This window comes from Vitis riparia, chromosome 15, assembly GCF_004353265.1.
Source record: "Vitis riparia cultivar Riparia Gloire de Montpellier isolate 1030 chromosome 15, EGFV_Vit.rip_1.0, whole genome shotgun sequence".
Lineage (NCBI taxonomy): Eukaryota > Viridiplantae > Streptophyta > Magnoliopsida > Vitales > Vitaceae > Vitis > Vitis riparia.
In genome coordinates, this window is record NC_048445.1 from 17942463 (window position 1) to 17964520 (window position 22058).

At 33.4% G+C, this 22058-nt stretch overlaps 1 pseudogene; it reads left to right on the forward strand.

The window, feature by feature from the left end:
- Nucleotides 1-7490: 7490 nt before the first annotated feature.
- LOC117932028 lies at nt 7491-20664 on the forward strand (annotated as a pseudogene).
- The last annotated feature ends 1394 nt before the right edge of the window (nt 20665-22058 follow it).

A 22058-nucleotide genomic window follows, 5' to 3' on the forward strand; every position in this document is an offset into this window, starting at 1 on the left:
GTTTTTTATAACCGTGGATGTTTGGGCCAGCTTATGCACACCTCGACTAATCCCACGGGGCCTTGAAGTTAACAACCGGGTAAACCTCTAACGGCCCTGAGGGGACTTGAACAGGTTAAATATAATGTTTTTTCATGAGTATAAATTTAATCTCTAAAAAAAAAAAAAATCATTTTTGCCATAAAAATAAAATTTGTTGTAAAAATCTTATTTTTTTTCAGAAAAATTTATTTGTGCCTAAAAATATGGTAGCAAAATGTAAAATTTGTTGTAGTGAGGTTATTAATTTTACTTGTAAACCCATATAGAAGTGAACTTCCAAAATCAATTTACATTGTGAAAGATTTCAAAAACAATGCATGCCTCTAGTTTGCTAACATGCTACCTTTTCCTACTTAAATTCATTCTCAAAATTGTCTAGCACTACCCCTAAGCTTTATTCAAGTATTTAACTTCCCAAGTTTACTGCAATATTTGAGCTCAAAACTTGAAATTACCTTTGGTGCTGAATAACCTTTGAATCCTAAATTTCTCAAAGCAAGATATGTTTCTCTCTTGCTACAATTTTCATTACTTAAGAATCGAATTACTGGAGGCTTCTAATGAATTTGTGGGGGTCATAGACACATAGTTTGTAGCCTCAAGAACAACCAACTCTGCGCCTCTGTCAAAGACAAGAAGTTTACCGATATATTGAGTTGAATCACTTACTTCAAGAGTATTTGCAGCAAACTTGAGGGCATGCAACATTAGTTTTTGATGGTCAATTCTAGAGAAAGATAAAGATTAACCCGACTCATTAAACTTGAATAATAGAGCATAATGGATGATCATTGTTGGGTGGGACTATTAGAAGTGTTGTATATATCTAGACTCACCCTCAAAACCGCTATTGAATTTGATAATCAGATAAGGCTATGAATTGGTTGATGAATTTATTTCCAAAGGTGAGTTGGCTTGTGGAGTTAACAACTAAGTCACAACATATACAAATTTCCTAGTTAATGGTGGGAAAGTGTTATTATAATTAGGTTTAATTGAATTGAGTTGCATGGACTATCAATTGAAAGATCAAATTTCTCACCACATTTCTCCCAACATCTCACGCACAAGCCAAAATAATTGATGACCTTAGCACTAGAAAAATATTCTCTCAAAGTTGAAGAATTTTACAACATAATAGTTGGGAATAGTCATGACAACTTGATAGTCATTTTGCTATGAATCTTGGTAGGTTTTGTTTAATGTGTAACTATACATCTTAGTACACTCATCATGGGAAACTCATCCTGATGACTTAAACAGGTCATCCCATTAATTAGGAGGTAATGAACTACAATTTCTAATGAATTACCTAAATCTATGAATGAACCATGAACAAACATATGAACTTATAAGAAACCCATAACTTGAGTCTTCTATACAATTCTTAATGTATTCAAGTTATGTACAATACTAATGATTAAGCTTAAATACTGAAATATATTATAATGCTAATTGGATAAAAAAGTGAAACTTATATCTTATAAATATATAATGAAATCAAATGTTACATTATGTCATAACTTTTAAGAGTTTTATTCTAACACTTTTATGTTAGGTATTTTACCCTTCCTCTTTTAGGGACACTCACCTACGGATCAATTCCCTTTATTATTTTATAAAACTACTCTTCTTGGTGCTTTTTCTCAATTACTCAATGCCTAAGGCACCTTTCCATAATGCTCATGTTGAAAATTAGGGTTAGTTCCATATATAACAATTTATATCTCAACATGAAACATATCTTAACCATGAATAACAAGTTTTAGCATATGTAGGTCAATATCACTTCTTTTCAATCATAATACATGATCGACCATAATTTTCTTAAAAATGAATAAATCAACATATTAACTATTCCAATAACATACATAGTAAAAAGGTTATCATTTGAAAATAGAATTTTAAAATAACAACTTCTCTACCTATCAAGTGAATTGATTGTTCTTCGACTTTCAACTCTTCTAGTTTTATTTCTTTTTCAACTGTAGCTCTAAATTTTAAATGAAAAAAAAGAATTTTTGTGCATTCTCTTTTTGTTTTTCAATTTTTCTCTTACGTGTTTTAGACTACTTATTAAAAAGGTATAACTTCGAGCTAGCAACTGACTCATCTTTATTTCCTACCGGTTATCCTTTAACTCACATCCTAAGTGTCTTAAAATAGCCCTCTCTTCACACTTGTTCCAGTCCTATTTTGGATGAATCTTGAGATGAGAAATAGCTTCCACCAGAGCCATTATAAGGTAGAAAGGTTGGTTGAAAATTTTCGCTACACAATCAATCGAGTAGCTATACAAACTACTAGCTTCTCATACTGTTGAAGTAGGTAGCTCTTTTGAGAGAAAAATCTTATCATTACCTTAATTCACCATTAAATCACTTTTTAGCTAGGTTATCACCCTAATTATCTTGCTAATCTTGTTATCAAGTTGTCCCATAGTTTTTAGTTGTGTCTTTTCAAATTTGTTGTTCTTAAAGCATTAATTTCACAATTTTTTGGCAAGAAAATTTCTATGGTAAAAAGTTATATTTAACCAGCAAATATATTCATAGTAAATAATTGCATGTTTTAGGAGGGATGATGGTCTTTTGTGATTTTGATAATGGATACCATCCTCTATTTCATTGAGAAAGTGAAAGTCAAGGTAGGAAGTATTAATTTCCTCCTACTACCAAGGCACATTGTGAATGTTTAGCTAGGTTGGCAATTTCGGACAAAATTCCTAAGTGTCCCCTAACTCGACTTTCAAATTCCTATTCAGACTACTTGACTTTGAAGACTAAAACTTTGCTAAGAGGCTAAGGTATGTAGCCAAGTGTGTGGTGATTGGATGTGAATCAACCCGGTTTTTAATCTTTAAATGTGTTAGAAAGTTGGGAGAAATGGTTTTTGGTGCAAAGCTTTCATTCCCCTGTTTCTGGATTGATCCAGGTGCAGGGGTGGATCGATCCAACTAATTCTTTTTTGATCAAATCTCAGCCATTAGATTAAGGGTTTCTTTTTACACTTTAAAAAGCAATCTTCTCTCATTTTTGTGAGGTGTGACTACAAAAAACGTGGAGAGAGCAGCCACACTCCTTGTGTTCTTCATTTTCTCATTTTGTTTTCCTAATTTGGGGTTTTTGATTGCAAAGAAAATCCACTTCTTTTAATGTTTTCCAAACAAGTTTTTAATGGATTTTCTTGAGCAATAAATGGGTTGATTCATTCCTTTATTCACATCTCAATCTCTCATTCTATTGGGGTTTGGGTACATACCCATTTTCTTCTTGTGTGGATTCAAGAAGAGGCCGTGATTGAGCTTGGTGTGGACTCCAAGTGTGCTCTGAAAGAAGAAGGGAGAAGCTGAAAATGAAGGTACTAGTCAAGTAGTCCGAGAAGGATTGGTTGGCTTGTGCTAGGCAAAACCTTGTACTCAGTTTTTATTCTTCATAGTAAGTTTTTCAATCAGTGATAGGCCCGTGGTTTTTTATCTCTTCGAAGGTTTTCCACATTAAAAATCTGGTGTTCATTGTCTCTTTCTCTCACTCTACATTTTGATTTATTTTTGAGGAGTGTTAAAGCATTTGCATGTGTTTTGCATTGATAAATTGTTGGGAGAGTGTTGATGCATACATTCTTGCTTGTGGATGTTATGTTTTGTTGAAAAGTTGTTGGAAGAAAAGTTTCTTGTCATTAAGATAGTCTAAGGTTAGGTAATATTTGTTGGGAGAATTTTTAAATTGTTCTACAACACCTATTCACCCTCTCTCTAGGTGTAGTCCATGATTGAGATTCACATTTTCAATTGGTATCAAAGCAGGGTTTTAAAAGAAAAATCATTTTCAGTCCTTGAATCTCAATCATGGAACCTCATCAAGAAGGAGCTTCCATTGGGAGACCACCATTTTTAACCGGCGAAAATTATTCTCATTGGAAAGTGAGAATGCAATATTTTCTCAAAATGCAAAGTGAAAAAGTTTGGAAAGCCGTTGAATTTGGTTGGTCTCCACCTAAGGTGTTGGATAGAGAAGGAAGACCAACTAATGTTATCAAGCCTAAGTTGGAATGAGATAGAGGTGGTAATGAAGCTAGTGAGAACAATGCTAGAGCCATGTATTCCATCTTTAATGCCATTAGCATGGATGAATTCCATAGGATAGCCACATGTACTTCGGCTAAGGAGGCTTGGGATATCCTCCAAGTGACTCATGAAGGCACCAATGCTGTGAAAATGTCCAAACTTCAAATGTTGACCTCTAGGTTTGAGACAATTAGGATGGAGGATCATAAGAACTTTGGAGAGTTCCATGCAAAACTGATGGACATTGTGAATTCTAGCTTTAATCTAGGTGAGCCCATCCCTAATTCCAAAGTGGTTAGAAAAATTCTAAGATCTCTTTCGGAGAGATTTAAAGCAAAAAGTCACTGCCATTGAAGAGTCCAAGGATGTGGATTCCTTGAAAGTGGATGAACTTATGGGTTCACTCAAAACCTTTGAAATGACTCTTGGATCACCTAGGAAATCAAAGGGCATTGTGTTGAATGCCATTAAAGAGGAGTCCTTAGGTTCCGAAGGTGAGGGTAATGAGAAAATGTCGGATGGAGAGGTTGCTAGATTTGCTAGAAAATTCAAAAAATACATGAAGTTCAAGAAATATAAGAAGAAGTCTAAGGAAGATGCTAAAAAATGGAATAATTCAATGGAAAAATCAAATGTAAAAGACAAAAAGAAAGACAAGAGTGTCAAAAAGGACCTTGAGGTTGAATGCTTCAAGTGTGGGGAAAAGGGGCACTATGCCACTGAATGTCCCTCAAAGAAAAAAAAGGAAAGAAAGCCATGCAAGTCACATGGAGTGACTCAGAATCATGTCAATCTAGTGAAAAAGAATCCAATGCCAATGAGGAATGCACTAATTTCATAGCCTTTATGGCAAGTGTCATTGATGAACCACTCAAAAATGAGGCACTTAGTGAGTCTTGTGAGTCAAGTGACTCCAATGGTGATGAGATGAGTTTTGACTCTACATATGAGACTTTGTACAAGGAGTGCTTAAGTCTCAAACAGGAACAAGTTGAGTGGAAGGCTTCTAAAAGGAGTTTAATCAATGAGATTAAAACTCTAAAGGGAGAGAAAAAATCTTTGCTAGATAAGACTGTCTTTCTTGAGGGCGAACACTTTGACATGAAGAATGTGTGATGAATTGAAGAGTGAAAATCAAGTGTTTAAGAATGAGTTGAGTCTTAGGAAAGAAGAGTCACATCCTAGCTCTAAAAGACTTAGTGATTTGATCAATTTAGGGAGGAAATCATTTGATAAAAGAGGCTTAGGTTTTGTTGATGAAGCTACCACTCCAAGTAGTGATAAAACAATTTTTGTCAAGTCTTGTGAAGGAGTGGTCCCTAAGAAAATTCCTCCAAAATTGAAACTTCATTGCACTCATTGCACTAAAATGGGACACACCATTGATAGATGTTATGCTATGATGTTTGAGAGTTTCCAAAGAAAGTTGACCAACCTAATGAATGAATCATTCACTTTGAGAAATAGCTTGTTACAAGGAGGCAAGAGAGTGTTCAAGAGGGATTCAAATGTCCCTCATTATAGTGGCTTCCAAGGAAGCACTTCAAATGGAATGACCAAAGTCACAAATGTAAAACAAATATGGGTGAAAAAGAATGAGCTTAATTGCCTTGTTGTTCACACTGCACTTAGAGCTAGTGAGTCACACTCATGGTACTTTGATAGTGGTTGTTCATGTCATATGACAAGTAATAGATCATTCTTCACTAATTTCACTGAATTTGATGGAGGAAATGTGACTTTTGGTGATGGCAATGTTGCTAGTGTGTAAGGGAAAGACACAATTTGTGCTCCCGGGATCCCTAACCTTGAAGAGGTTTTGTATGTGGAAGGATTGAAAGCTAACTTGATTAGCATTAGTCAAATATGTGACAAGAAGTTCAATGTTCAATTTTCACAAAATTTATGTAAAGTGTTTGATTTGAAGGGAAATTGTGTGATGATTGGTTTGAGAACTTCTGATAATTGCTATGTTGTTTGTCAAAATCCTTCTAACTCTTCTTCTTCTTCTCTTGTGTGTGGTAGTTCAAAAATTGAATCAATTGATTTGTGGCACCGTAGGTTGGGTCATTTAAATTACCGTGACTTGATGAAGGTTGCTAATAATGAAGTCATCAAAGGGATTCCTAAGCTTGGAAAACCCTCTAATCCTATTTGTGGTCCTTGTCAAAAGGGAAAACAAACAAGAAGTACACATAAGAGAGTTGATGAAAATTTGACCTCTAAACCTTTAGAACTCTTACATATGGACCTCATGGGACCAATGAGAATTGAGAGTTTAGGGGGCAAGAAATACATTTTGGTGATGGTTGATGACTATTCTAGGTATGCATAGGTTGCATTCCTAAGAGATAAGCGTGAGGCATTCAAAAATTTCAAGGACATTAGTTTGAAAATTCAAAATGAAAAAGGGTATCCCATTGAAAGAATTATGAGTGATAGAGGGGAGGGGGGGAGTGAGAGAGAGAGAGAGAAAATTTGACAATTCTGATTTTTTAGAATTTTGTCATTCTTTAGGAATCAAACATTAGTTTTCCGCTCTTAGAACACCTCAACAAAATGGGGTAGTTGAGAGAAAAAATCGTGTTCTTCAAGAAATGGCCCGAACAATGCTAAATCAGCATGAACTCCCTACACATTTTTGGGCTGAAGCCATCAACACCGCTTGCTATACTTCCAATAGAACTCACATGTGTTCTCATACTAGGAAGACTTGTTATGAGCTATGGAAAGGTAAGAAACCCAATGTGAAGTACTTTAGGGTGTTTGGAAGTAGATGTTATGTCTTGAAAGATCATGAAAATCTTGGAAAGTTTGAATCCAAGAGTGAAGAAAGGATATTCTTAGGATATTCCTCCAAAAGTCAGGCATATAGAGTATACATTTTGAGTTCAAAATGTATGGTGGAATCAATCAATGTGATTGAGGATGATCTAGGATCACGGTCAAGAGAATGTGATGAGGATAGAATTGATGTATCAAAAGATATTGAAGTGATTGAAGAAAAATTAGAAGATGAAAAGTTAAGTGAAGATGAAGAAAAGAAATAAGAGCAAGGAAAGAAAGAAGATAGGGGGAGAATTGAGCCATCAAAGAAAAATAAGTCAAGGGTACCTAAGAACCATCCTTTGAGCAATGTGATTGGGAACTATGAGGATAGCATGGTAACAAGGAGACAATCCAAGCTAAATGAGGTAAGCTATGTTTGCTATACCTCCCAAATTGAACCAAAAAAAATGTTGAAGAAGCCTTGAATGATGAAGCTTGGGTAGAGGCTCTTCATGAAGAGCTAAATCAATTTTCTAGAAATGATGTTTGGTTCTTAGTGCCTAGACCAAAATATGTGAATGTCATTGGAACAAAATGGATTTTCAAAAATAAGATGGATGAAAATGGTGTGATTGTGAGAAATAAAGCTAGGTTAGTTGCTCAAGGGTTCAAGCAAATTGAGGGAATTGATTTTGATGAAACCTTTGCTCCAGTTGCAAGACTTGAATCCATTCGAATACTCTTAGCTGTAGCTTGTGTATGGAAATTTAAATTGTTTCAAATGGATGTCAAGAGCGCCTTTCTAAATGGGATCCTCAATGAAGAAGTGTATGTGGAGCAACCCAAAGGGTTTCAAGACCCTAGGTATCCAAATCATGTCTATAGACATAGAAAAGCTTTCTATGGTTTAAAGTAAGCTCCTAGAGCTTGACATGAAAGACTCACATCCTATCTTCTTAAGAAAGGATTCATGAGAGGAGGAGCTGATCGAACATTGTTCATTAGAAGAAATGATGAAGTGTTCTTGGTAGTACAAATCTATGTGGATGACATAGTATTTGGCTCTACCTCTAGTGAGTGCGCTTTAGATTTTGCTAAAGAGATGAAAAATGAGTTTGAGATGAGCATGGTAGGAGAATTGACCTATTTTCTTGGTTTCCAAGTGAAACAACTCAAGGATGGGATTTTCCTATCCCAATCCAAGTACGTAAGGGAACTTGTCAAAAAGTTTGGGCTTGAGTCAACTAAACATTTTAGGACACCAATGCCTACCAACCTGAAGCTAAGTAATGATGAATCCGGGAAAGGGGTAGAGGAAACATTGTATAGGAGCATGATTGGTAGCCTCTTGTACCTCACTGCTAGTAGACCAGACATAGATTTTAGTGTCGGAGTGTGTGTTAGGTATTAGGCATGTCCTAAGGAATCTCATCTCATAGCTCTTAAGCGTATCATTAGGTACATTGTTGGTACTTTAGAGCTGGGTCTTTGGTACCCATTTGACACTCATTCTGATGTAGCTTGCTACACTGATGCCGATTGGGTTGGAAATGTGGATGATAGGAAAAACACTTCAGGTGGTTGTTTCTATATTGGAAATTGCTTGGTTGTTTGGATGAGTAAGAAGCAAAACTCTGTTTCACTTTCCACAGCTGAAGCGGAATACCTCTAAAATAATTAAATAGTCAAGTACAAAAGTTCGGCTATTTCTAATAGGGTTGAACTTGCTAGATTGCATGAGATAGTGGCTTAAGTTCTTGCCAAGTGACTTTAAAGTCCAACAAAACAATCTTCCTCATTTATGGAGGTTTATTTTATTTTATTTTTTATTTTTTTATTTTAATATTATAGTATTAGGATGCCATTCAAAATAGGGAAAATTATGTTTTGGGCCCAACTGGGCCCAAAAATTAAGTTATGGTCCATATATATTCCATATTTAAGCCCAACACCCAATAAAAGAGTAGAAATTGAGAGTAAAGTTATTGTCTTTAAAAAATTCCTAAGATACCCTTAATCATTAAATGAAAAAACTAACAAATCACCTCACCTTTCTCATTCTCTCTTTGACTCCTTTGTCCTTCTCTCACCTATTTAATAGTGGAACCAACTTGAATCATTTTTCTTCATCAAATATGAAAGATGGTTAAAAATTATTATTACCAAATGTATTTTTGAAGTGAATAACTTTTAAATACCTCATCAAATATTATTCTTTTTTTCAAACTTACATATTATATAATAAATATTTTTTAAATATATTGAAAACTTACATAATATATAATAAATATTATTCTTTATTTCAAACTTATATTATTTCTCATATATATTAAATAATTTTTAAACACCTCATAAAATATTAATATTATTTGTTTGTTCTAACTTGTAAATTAGATATCATCAAATATTATATTTTTTTTCAAATTTATAGAACATATAATAAATACTTTTTAAATACCTCATAAAATATTATTAATTTTTTTTTTCTAACTTGTAAATTAAACACATGGTGTTTATTATTTTTTCGTAAATAATTTAAACACTCACATGCATATATATATATATATATATATATATATATAATATTAATCAAGAAGACAATATTTCTAAGACTAATTTACCAACCTTCCAATAATTTTGAAAGTGTAAATAGGGTATTGGCCGAATTAAGGTCTTCAAAATATCCAAAATTTCTCAATTCCAAAATTACCTAATTGTTCTACTAATCCTAAATATTTTTCAATAAAGATTTAAATATTTAAAACCATTAAAATAAATACTTTCTTATTAAAACAATTTTTTCAAAGTAATAAGATAAAAATCATGAAATCTTCAAAACTATAATTACAACAAATATTTTTAACTTTAAAACTAATTTCATAATTTAAATGAATGATTTTAAAAAATAAAAATGTTATAAAAATAATTTTTGTTTATTTTTAATGCCATTTAAATATGATTTTTTTAATCTCTATTGATAACAATGAAATCATATTTATAAAGACAAAATAGTAAAAATATATATTTCATTTAGTTTACTTATAATGAACAATTCAAATATGATTGATTTTAATTTTATTTCCTATGTGTTAATTAGAGAATGTCATAATGACATAGTTTGGTAAAAAAAGAAAAACAAAACTATCAATAATTGTCTTAATGTCAAATTCAAGTTGTTTAAAAATCGTACAAAACCTATTAAAAGCTTTGTACACCCTTGTACACTTAGCACATTGCCCTTGTACAGTTAGTATAATATCTTTGTACAGTTAGTGTAATACCCTTGTACAATGACAAAAATTTCATATATCTCATAATTTATATGTCCATGTAGGTGTATTAATTTTTCAATGGTTTGGTTGAGAAAATGGCGGATGACTTAAGTCAATTTTTTTCCCCAAATATCATTATTGAGAAAAATATTGGAATTTTCATGTGAGAGTTAAATAAAGTGCATGACATATGTGTACAATCATTGGGTGACAAGGAAAATAAAAAAGTAGTTTAGAATCAATTAAAATCATTCACAAAGGGTAATCTTGTACACCTTTGTACAATTAGTACATTTCCCTTGTACAGTTAGTGTAATACCTTTGTACAATGACACCAATTTTATATCCCTTCTAAGTTATGTGTCCACGTAGGAGTATTTAACCATATTTCCAATGATTTAGTTGAGAAGATGGTAGATGATTTAAGGTCAAACTTTTTTTTCTCCAAATATTATTATTAGGAAAAATATTAAAATTTCCACGCGGGAATTAAATAAAGTGCATGACATATGTATACAATTCGTGAGTGATAACAAAAATAAAGGAATGATTCATAATCGATTATAATATTTCACAAAGGGTAGTCTTGTACACTTTTGTACACTTAGTACATTTCTCTTGTATAGTTAGTGTAATACAATTGTACAGTGGCGTAATAAATGAATAAATAAAATTTATTATTTTTTTATTTTCATATAAAAAATAGTACTAAACAAGGTTTTCAATTTTCATTTTTAAAAATAGTTTTTATTTTTAAATTAAAAATATTTTTAAAAAGAGACAATATAGAAAATAAAAATTATTTTTAAAAATAAAAAAATAAAAACTAGAAAAATATTTTAAAACCAAACTCAAATATAATCTATATAATTTTTAACTACTTGTTTTCATCTAAAATGAGTAAATATACCTTTCAACCCTTTTATATAAGAAAAATTCAATCTTTACTATATATTGATATAATCCACTTCTAAAGTTAGGTCATATGAAAACATTTTAATTGAGTACTTAAAATAAAAACTTTCCATCCATCCTCTTTCTCTCTCTTTTTCTTTTTCTTATTTTAATAACTTTTCAATTAATTCAAATCATTAAAAAAAATCTTTAATAAATAAATTTGTAACATTTCATACAACTTATTACTAAAAGTCATGCTCAAAAAGTTATTAAAATAAGGAAGAAAGAAGATAAAAAAAATTAAACTTTTTATTTTATAATAGTAAAAAAAAACTTTAAAATACTTTTTAAAATAAAAAAATTAAAATAGTGAATATATTTATTTTAAATAGTATTTTAATCATTAAATTATTTACTTCTAAAATGTAAAAGATAAAAATAACTGTAAAATATAATTTTTATTTATTTAAATTAATATTTTTTTAGAAAGTATTTTCCAAAATAGTATTTGAATCATTAATATAATTTTTGTTTATTTATAATTTAAAAATAAAAAAATAATGTTGATTTTTCAATTATTTATAAAAGAGTTTAAAAAAATAATGAAAAATCCAAAAATGGTTAAACAAGAAAGAATAGTGGCATGTGAAGGGTGGTAGAATAAAGACAAAAATGAGTCAAGTGGGTATTTTTATCTATTCCTATCTCATATCCTTGTAATCAATTATGGGTGTTTGAAGGACTCTTTATTAATTATCAAAGCCAAATGGGTCTAAAGCCCAATTCTCCCTTCAAAATATTTGTCAAAAAAATGCTTTGCCACGTGGACAACATATGTAAAGAGAGATTATTTTATCTTTTTATATGTACCAAAGGCCACATTGGCAATATTTGTTTTAAGTTAATTTTAAAAAAGCACTAACATTATTGGTTTCAATTTTTTTAAAAAAAATATTATCAATGATGGTTTCAAATATTTTGTAAAATTATTCTAAAACTAACATTGGTAATAGATAATAGAGGTAGAATTGATAGCTATAGTATTGGTTCATATGCTCAAAGCCTCAAACCAATATTGGCAATATTGGTTTTATGAGTTAAATTTAAACTAATGAAGATAAAAAAAAAAAAAAAAAAACTTCTGCCCACGTGACACAAAACATTACTTTCTCCAAAACTCTCAATTACAGAAACATAATGATTGTGATATCAAGTTGGATTAATGTTTTCATCATAAAGGAGAGAATCCTTCGATCATCATTTTTTCTGATACCACAAACATGTATACAAATTTTTATCTCAAGTGCGGTGGGTGGGCTGTCTTGGCAGCGACTGTGGAGTGTGGATGCATCATTTTTAAAATGCCAAGGCAATATTTTATATCATAATAATTAAAGATGATGGAAAAAAAAAATATATGTCGACTGCTTTTCATTTTTGAAATTTGAAAAACATCATCATATTTGGCTTCGTCTCAGTCTATAAGACTATAACAGATCCTTTGTTTCAAGGATAGACAATATCTTTATCTCTTGCCGACAGCTACGGAGTCAGGACTGTCAAGCCTTGGAAGCTCTCTGCTGGTGCCTTGTGTTCAGGAGCTGGTGAAGGAGCCTGTAACAGCAGTCCCACATCGATACTTGCGTCCTGAACAAGACCCTCCAGTCTTATCCAACACCACTGATTCTATGCCCCATGTCCCCATCATCGACCTCCACTGTTTATTGTCTGCAGATTTCACCCATTCAGAACTGGAGAAGCTCCACCATGCCTGCCAAGAATGGGGCTTCTTCCAGATACGTACATATCTTTCATTCTTTACACCCACTCTATAGCATTTATTTATTTATTTATTTTTCTGTGAAACTTGGTATTTAAATTTCTTTAGTGATATTATCAAATTTTTTACCAATCATGTGCACAATTTGACATTCTTGATATTTTTTGGAACTTTTTTTTTTCTTTTTTTATCATACATGTTTTAGAAGTGTTTAGTTGGGAAATTGAAATGATTTTTAGTTGGTGAAGTGATATTTGAATTTTATAATGGATCACTTACTTATGTTGTTGTCATTAATTAATTCTACCCATAGCAATTATTACCATTTATAATGCATTTTCTGTAATAAATACTGAGTTGAACTTTCCACAGTTGATATTATGTAGATTATTGCCCTTCCAAATAATCTGGGACAAGGGATAAATCTCATCTCCTTCGTTAACCCTTATCTTTTTGTACCTTAGTCTTCATGCAAGCAAACTGGGGGTTTCCTGAAATGAAAAAGACAAAGCACCTTCAATTGATGGGGGTCAGGAATACCATGATGAACAGGTTGGTGAAAAAACTGAGAATGGCAGATGCTATCAGGTAATAAACAATGGACGACACCAATGAACATGTTGGTGGAAAATTTGAGATGGGTGGATACTATCAGGCAATAAACAATGGACAACAAGGGTCTATTAAGTTAATTAATGCCTTGTATAGGTGGATGATCCTTACTTTGGATGCTAAAATGTGACTTCAATTGATTTGGGCATTCATTCGAAGCAGTCGTCATGATTAACCGTGTTTTCCCTTTGGTCTTTTTTTTTGGTTAAAGGTAATATGGACTTCTTGATCCTAGCTTGAGAGAAGCCTCCTTTGGCTACTATGTGTCAAACCCCTTTGGATCCATATTCTTTCCCCATATTTTTCCATTTTTGGAATATAGCAAAACATTAGAGGGAGCCTTAGGATGTCGCCATCACCTTTATTGTAACATTTTTTAAAATCCCATATGGGGATCTCTCCTTATAAATTCCATAAGGGTTCTCATGGGGTTAGTTTTGTTAAACATGATGAAAAGATCCCATATTGGGTGAGGAAACTTTAGTTTCTTTTCCCAAGTCAAGAGGAATTTTCCTAGTACTCAAAGAGTCTCATTTATAAGATCATGGACTCCATCAAGAACTAGGAGCAATGTAACCACCTCCTAGTCTCTTTCCATCTAGAAGGGTTGGCAAATGATGATGCATTCTTTGGTGAATCATAGGTGAAAGACGATAGAAGTAGTCATCACCTCCTTTTGCTTTGTAAAGCTTCAAGATGATTTGTTCTCTCTTCATTAGATTCTAACTATGCCTTTGTGTTTTAGATATTTAGGGCAACTGGTTTGTTCATCTTTCTCATCATAGCTATAAGAGGGTTGTTAATGTCATTCAAATTGGTGCACATTGGATTTCCTTCTTTATATCATCCTTTTTGCTACACTATGCTTCCTTAAGTTCTTATCATTGGGAGAATTACAATTGGGTAGGTAAAAGATGCTTAACCAACCAAACAATATATTCTTTCTTGAGTCTAATGCCTTAGGAAGTCTTCTTCTAATGTGGATCCTAACTAAGAAGAAGCTTGATATAGGAAGTCTTCTTCTAATGTCTTTAAGGATGAGTAAAAGAACTGGTACAAAGGTAGAGACAAACTGCTAAGAAGTTTTCTACACCTTTCAAGGAAGTAAGGAAGGAACCTTCTAATCCATAAAGTTAAGCCTTTCTAATATCAAGTGCATGTGCCTCTGCCTATTATTTTCCAATGAATGAACCAATTTATCAGACTATTTTCAATAGGAAACCATACACTCTAATATACTCACAATGATAAACCCATTTCAATAGCCAAGATAAGTCATTCTTTCAAGTAGGAGGTAGTGCACTATAATTTCAAATGAATTACTTAAGTCTATGAACCAACTATGAATAAATCTTCTACTTGTAGGGAACATACGACTTGGATCTTTTATGCAACCAAATTATGTATAATATAAGAGATTTTCGGCTTGAATACACAGATATTATACTGCATGATAGGGTAGAGAAATTGAGGAATTTGAATCATATTATAAATAATGAATCTATTATTGTTATATCATCTTTTTTCACTCAATGACCTTGGTCCCTTACTGTACTATCTTGGAATTGAAGCTATTTTGACATCATTTGGCCTTTTCCTCTTTTAGACATGTACATACATGACTTACTTGAGAAAAACAATATGCTTAGTGTAAATGAGATTTTAACTCTACTCTCTTCTACTGCATTCCTTACATAGCATGATGGAGCACTGTTGATTGATCCCCCTTAATATCATCAGGTCATTGGATCTGTGCGATTCCTCTTAACCACTTGACCTGATATTTATTTTGCAATAAACAAGCTCTCCAAGTTCATACATTGTCCATCCACTAATAATTAGTTAGTACTTAAAAGGGTTATTGAGTATCTCAAAGGAAAAAATCTTGACATCCTTCTTTGCAAGCACTCACCACTCACTTTCCATGCCTTTGCAAATGCAACTAGGTGGGAAATTTTGATGATCACAATTCCACATTAGCCTATGTTATACCTCTTGTTTCCAATCCGATCAATTTGAGTTCTAAGAACCAAAAAATTATGATTCAATTCTTGACCAAAGTAGAATATCGAGTTGTCATCTCCATTGCAGCTGAAGTCAATTAGGTGTAGAACCTACTCTGTGAACTTAATGCTCATTCTCTATCCCATGATTTATTATGACAATGTAGGGGTTGCGTATGTTTGTGCTAATCCAGTGTTTTATTCTTGCATGAAGCTTATTGCCATAGATTTTTACTTTGTTCATAATCAAGTGTCCAAGAAGTTGCTATGGGTGTCTCACGTCAAACCTCCAATTAGCTCTCAAACTCCCTCATAAAGCCACTATTGTGCCTCTAATTTCTAGATCATCATTCCAAGATTGACATCCATGACGGAAGCTCAATCTTGTAAGGGCATGAAAGGAAAAAATACGTTGACATTCTCCATGTATATTTTTGGTAGGTATTGATTTGTAACCACTATCCATATTCACTTCTTCAATAATATTTATAATAGAAGGAATTACAGCTCACACACACATCATTTGATAAGACATGTAGAGACACGCTCATCTTTCTCATCCTCACTAAGTTTACACAATAAAGCCTACCATTTCCTAAAAAGACAATCAGTCTGAACAACATCAAAACAACCTCACCAACTCTGCAGCTGAATAGCAACCATTTTATTAGAATGAAGAGTTATATTAGTTAGATGGTTAGATAGTTAGAACTGTAAGGGGTTAGCTCAGTTGTTAAGACATTGTATATAGATCACCTCTAAGTAATATATAATAAATAGTAGTTTTTCTCCCCAAATGTCAAAGCTCTTTCATGGTATTAGAGCTACGACCATTTTTCTTGAACTTTCTCTGAAAAAATCTTAGTAAAACAAGTTCCAGAATATTTCTAGAAAACCAAACAAGCTTGAAGCTATTTTCTCCAAATGGCAACTTCGCCTCAAACTTCTGCACTTTAAGCTGACGCAACCCACACAACGTTTGCGACTAATGGAACCATGCAACGAATGTAGGTACTGAATCATGCATTACCAGTAAAACTAGATTAAACTAAGTACATTCTCTGGCATACTCAAATGAAGAATGTAATCTTTGAGAATGGATTCGAGGAGCATATTGAAGAGATAAAAGTCTGCCCTTTCAAGACAACGACAACAGGTGAACTCAGCCCAGATTTCATCACTTAGAGACGCTTTGATAGAATGATCTTAAGCTTGATATACTCTTCTGTTACCCCTGAGATAATGGGACAAATAATTGGGCATCAGACATCCCATGCAGCATGGATTGCCCTAGAGAAAATATTTTCCGTTTCATCCTAACCAAGAATAATGTAACTTCGTCTTGCATTTCAAACCACTCAAAAGGGTTCTCTTACAATGATGGAGTACATCCTCAAATTGAAAACGCTTAGCCACAATCTTGCTGCCATTGGAGAGCGCATTTCAGAAAAAGATCAAATATTGCAGCTTCTTGGTTGTCTTGCAGCTGACTATAATTCTATAGTAGCATCTCTCACTGCTTGGGATGATGACATCTCTCTTCACTTCGTCAATAGTATCTTGCTCACACACGAATAATGTCTTAATTTCCAGAATACCATAACAGAAAACGAAGCTATTTCAGCCCATATTGGCACTCACAATTGGCCTACTCATCCAAGAATCTATCATAATGGGCAACCCAACTCTCCATTTCATCATCAACATTATTCCCATCATCCTCCAAGAAGAGGATGCTTAGGTGGACGTGGAGCAGAACATCGTCCCAATAACATAAATGATAGAGCTCAATGTCAATTATGAGGCAAATTCGGTCACACAGTCATCTCATGCTATCACAAGTTTGATATCCCATTTCAACGATCAGATTCCCCTACAACAAATTCTGCAAAGCCTTCATCAACCCTAAATGGTGCAACGACCAGCAATGGTATCTAAGCAATGATGGTCTCACCTTCCTTAACACTCAATCACTCCTAGTTCCTTGACATAAGAGCAACTCACCACCTTACCCAAGTACTGAACAACTCTCCAATCCTCTTACCTATCAAGGCCATGACAAAGTCACCATGGAGATGGTAAACAACTACCCATTTTACATGTTGGATCCAAATATTTTCGTACTCCACATAGATCTTTTAAATTATAGCAAGTCCTTCATGTTCCTAATCTAGCTACCAACCTCATAAGTGTTTCCAAATTTTGTCAATGACAATAATACATTTTTTGAGTTTCATGCTACTTTGTTTTTTTATTAAGGACAAGACTACAAAGAAGACACTTATTCAAGGAACCATTAAGCAGGGTCTGTGCAGGTTTCCAAGTTTCCATCCTCATTTATCATTAGCTTCTCCTCTCTCAAGCTGACTTCCACACCTGGCACCGAAGACTCGACCATCCAATTGTTCCTATAGTTAAACAAATTCTTTCTTCATGTAATATCTCATGTACTCATTCTCCTACTCCTATATGTAGTGCTTGTCAACTTTCTAAAAGTTAAAGACTACCTTTTCACTTGTCTTTGTCCAAAGCTCAACATTCCCTTTCATTAATCCATGCTGATCTATGGGGCCCTGCACCTACTCTATCCACAACTGGTGCAAAGTATTTTTTATTAACATCTGCTACATTTCCTCTCAAGATCAAGTAGTTGATATCTTTACCAAGCATCTTTCACCAAGCCGTTCATTATTCCCCGCCCAGTGACCTTGCGGGGGGGGGGGGGGGGGGGGGGGGGGGGGGGTGATGAACCACATCAAAACAACCTCACCAACTCAGCAGTTGAATAACAATGATTCTACTGGAATGAGAGTTATATTAGTTAGATGGTTAGATAGTTAGAATTGTAATTGGTTAGCTCAGTTGTTAAAACACTATATATAGATCACCATATAGTAGTTTTTTTCCCTAAATGTCAAAGCTCTTTCACAGTCAAGGGCCTAAAACCCTTGAGGAGAGAAAGCAACTCTAAAGTACACAAAGCACATAAATTTGACATAAACTAAGCAAGAAAAAGCAAAGTATGGCAAACTATCTCCTTATTTATGATACTAGAAGACTTTAGGTGGTAAGGGTATGTAAGCCACCATTATTATATCCACCAAGATTGGTAAGTTGGACATAAATCGTAACTCTTGACTCAACCCTAATCCTTGCTTTTCCATGAAAGAAGACAAAGTATGGAAAAAGTAGTTAGATAAAGAAATTACCTAAGTCGCTATTGAGGGTCATCATTGCTTGTCACATTTGAATGGTGAGAGCTTTTCAGGACTTCCAATGGCGAGGCTTTTGAAGGCAATATTGTTGATGATTTCAAAGACGGAGTCAAAGATAATGGTTAGGACTTTTGAATGGATAATGAGGTGAATCGTCAAAAAAATAGCCTAGTATTGGGTTTTAAGGCTAGGAGAGGCAAGTAGTCCTTTATATACTTTCTCCAAACTTGAAATATATTTCAATTGGCTATCTTCACCTATATTTTATATGTCAAGTTTCATTAAAAGGAAGAAAAAGAAAAATGTTCCCATGGAATTTCCTTTACAAAGAAATTTTTTTGATAGGAAAATATTAAGGAATTAGAAATTGATTGTGAAAAAAAAAAAAAACCTTGAGAAACTTTCCACAAGTTTTACCTTTATATTAAAATTAAAAGCCCAATTTCTTACAAAAATTAGAGAAACAAGGCTGTTTGGACATACTACCAATTTTTTTTTTTTTTGGTTTATTTACCACTAAATGATCTAAATTCTAAGAATACATTATAATAGACAAAATTTGGTCAAAGCATATTGCAATTAATCAAAGTAATTTCTGGATAAAAATGAAATTTGAAACAAGTTGTTAATTTCCTTAAACATATTCATACATTTTTTTGGCACCAAAGTAAGTATATCAATTGATCACAGTTGATAAATCATGGAGTGAGCTCTTCATTGGTTGAGAAAGTGAAGGCAGAGACACAAGAATTCTTCAATCTCCCAATGGATGAGAAGAAGAGGTTTTGGCAAAAGCCAGGGGAGGTGGAGGGATTTGGACAGGCCTTCGTTGTTTCTGAGGAGCAAAAACTTGACTGGGGAGACCTCTTTTTCATGTAACTCTTCCAACTCACTTCAGGAAGCCCCACTTATTTCCCAAACTCCCTCTTCCATTCAGGTTCTCTCTCTCTCCCTCCCTTTCTTTCTCTCTCTTACACACACATTCAGGTTCTCTCTCTCTCTATCTCTCTTTGTACTTGTTGGGGTAAAATATCAAGTGAAGAAAAATTGTACAAATGCTTTTGAAGAATAATGTGCAAGCTTGTAAAATCAACATATATCAAATGCATCAAAGATCAAAATGTTTTTAATTAATTATTATATACAACAATTAATTTTAAGTACCCTTCAAAATTTTTTTGTTTGTTTTCTTTGGCTTCTAAAGAAAAAGAAGGGATTAACCAAGGACAAAAGGCACATGGAGCTTCTGTTTGCTTATCCTCCTACTGAATGAAGTTCCAACTATCTTGCTTTTCATGCAGAGATACCTTGGAAATTAATGTGGTTGAAATGAGAAATCTTGCCCTGACAATGCTTAGCTTCATGGAAAAAGCTCTAAAAATAGAAGTTAATGAGATGAGAGAATTGTTTGAACAAGGGTTACAGGGAATGAGGATGAACTACTATCCTCCATGTCCACAACCTGAGCAAGTCATCGGCCAAACCCCTCATTCGGACTCTGTTGGCCTCACTATATCCTCCTCCAAGTCAATGAAGTGGAAGGCCTTCAGATAAGGAAAGATGGGATGTGGATTCCCATCACACCCCTTCCTAATGCTTTTATTGTCAACATTGGAGACATTCTGGAGGTAACTGAAGAACCTGCCATTTTATGTTCAAATCAACACAGGATTGTATTTCATATTCATGTTGTCTGTTTTCCTCCATGATTTGGCAGATTTTCAGCAATGGGATTTATAAAAGCATCGAGCATCGAGCAGTTGTCAACTCAGTTAAAGAGAGGCTGTCTATTGCTACATTTCACAGCCCACAAATGGATGCAGAAATAGGTCCAGTGCCCAGCCTCATCACTCCAGAGTTTCCGGCACTGTTCAGAAGAGTGGGGGTTGCAGATTATTTCAAGAAATTATTTTCACGGGCACTTGATGGAAAATCATACCTTGAAGTCCTGAGGATTGATGGAAAGGAAGAAGGCCAAAACATTTGAGCATTGCCTATATATGCAAAACATTGGACAGCATAATACTACAAGAGAGAATAAATAATGTCCTGAAAATCTGCAAATGATGATGTATGCTTCTGGTGTTTAATGTCAAGCTCTAGTGGTTGGGGTACTCCTCAGTGGTTTTCTTATATACAGACCTTCAATAAAGGGGTCCTTTGACCAAGGATGCCCCAAATGCATTAAATATATAGACAAATGATACCCTCTAATTTTTGGCAATTTAATTTTTTTACTATTGATAATTTTGGAAGGATTAATAGGAACATAGAGCAAGAAAAAATGATAGCCAGAAGGTAACCAATAGCTTCCATTTTCATTAGCTTACTACTTGGTCATCCGTAAGAAAGTTTGAAGAAGGTAATCGAGCAATAGGAACAATTAAGGGATTGAGCCATAGCTCAACTCTAGAATCAAGGGCAATGATCATGGAATTAATCGACTCTACCATTAAAAGATTGTGATCCCTTTACAAGGATATGTCAAAATTCTCCTGCAAACTCAAGTGGGTGCAGTGGAAGCTATCTTGAGCTTGGAAATCAAAGCACTGAAACAACCTGAAGATAAAGTGATGACTTTAGTTGTTCTTTTAAAAAATACTTCCTTAGCACTAATTCCTTATGAGAAAACTATAAAGATCAACCCCAACCACATGAACAAACTCAAAAATTCATGTCTTATGAACTCACAAAAGAAAGCAAAGAGTACTTATGATGAACATATATATATCCATATATTGCCAACTTATCCATTCCAGATTCTATTCTTTTATTCTTTTCTGCATCTGATTATGTTCACTAACACTATTTTTTACCATGCTTCTGTTTGTTCTTTTTCTTAAAATTGAATATTTTGAGAAATCATAACCTAAAAAACACCTTCATTTGATTATGAATTAAACTTTACCATATTGGAAATAAGTTAGCATCTAATCATATCAGAAAGCATAAGTTTTAGCATCAAGGCAGTGTTTGGATTGAACATATAAAAACACTTTGTACTCATGTTTGGGAACCTTTGATTATAGTGCTTATGGCTTTTAAAACAACTTAACATATAAGTAAAGATAAGACCTCAATGAAACTTTTTAAATATAACCGTAGTTTGCCCCTTTATTTTTAGAACAAATTTAGACTAATAAATCTACCCTTAACTAAGTATTTTGTTCTTAATTTTGCATCTTTTCTATTGGCAGTAACCCGATTTTCATCAAAGCCACGGATAATAGAGATGAACTATGATGAGAAACCAAACTTGGAATATTCCACTTCACTTGCATGCTCACAAGGGTCTCAAATGTTCATAAATAGGTACTGTAACCTGGGACTAATATATATTTTCCACTTAGAGAAAGTAATAATCATTTTTTCATTATAACACCCAAGATTCATCTAAAACAT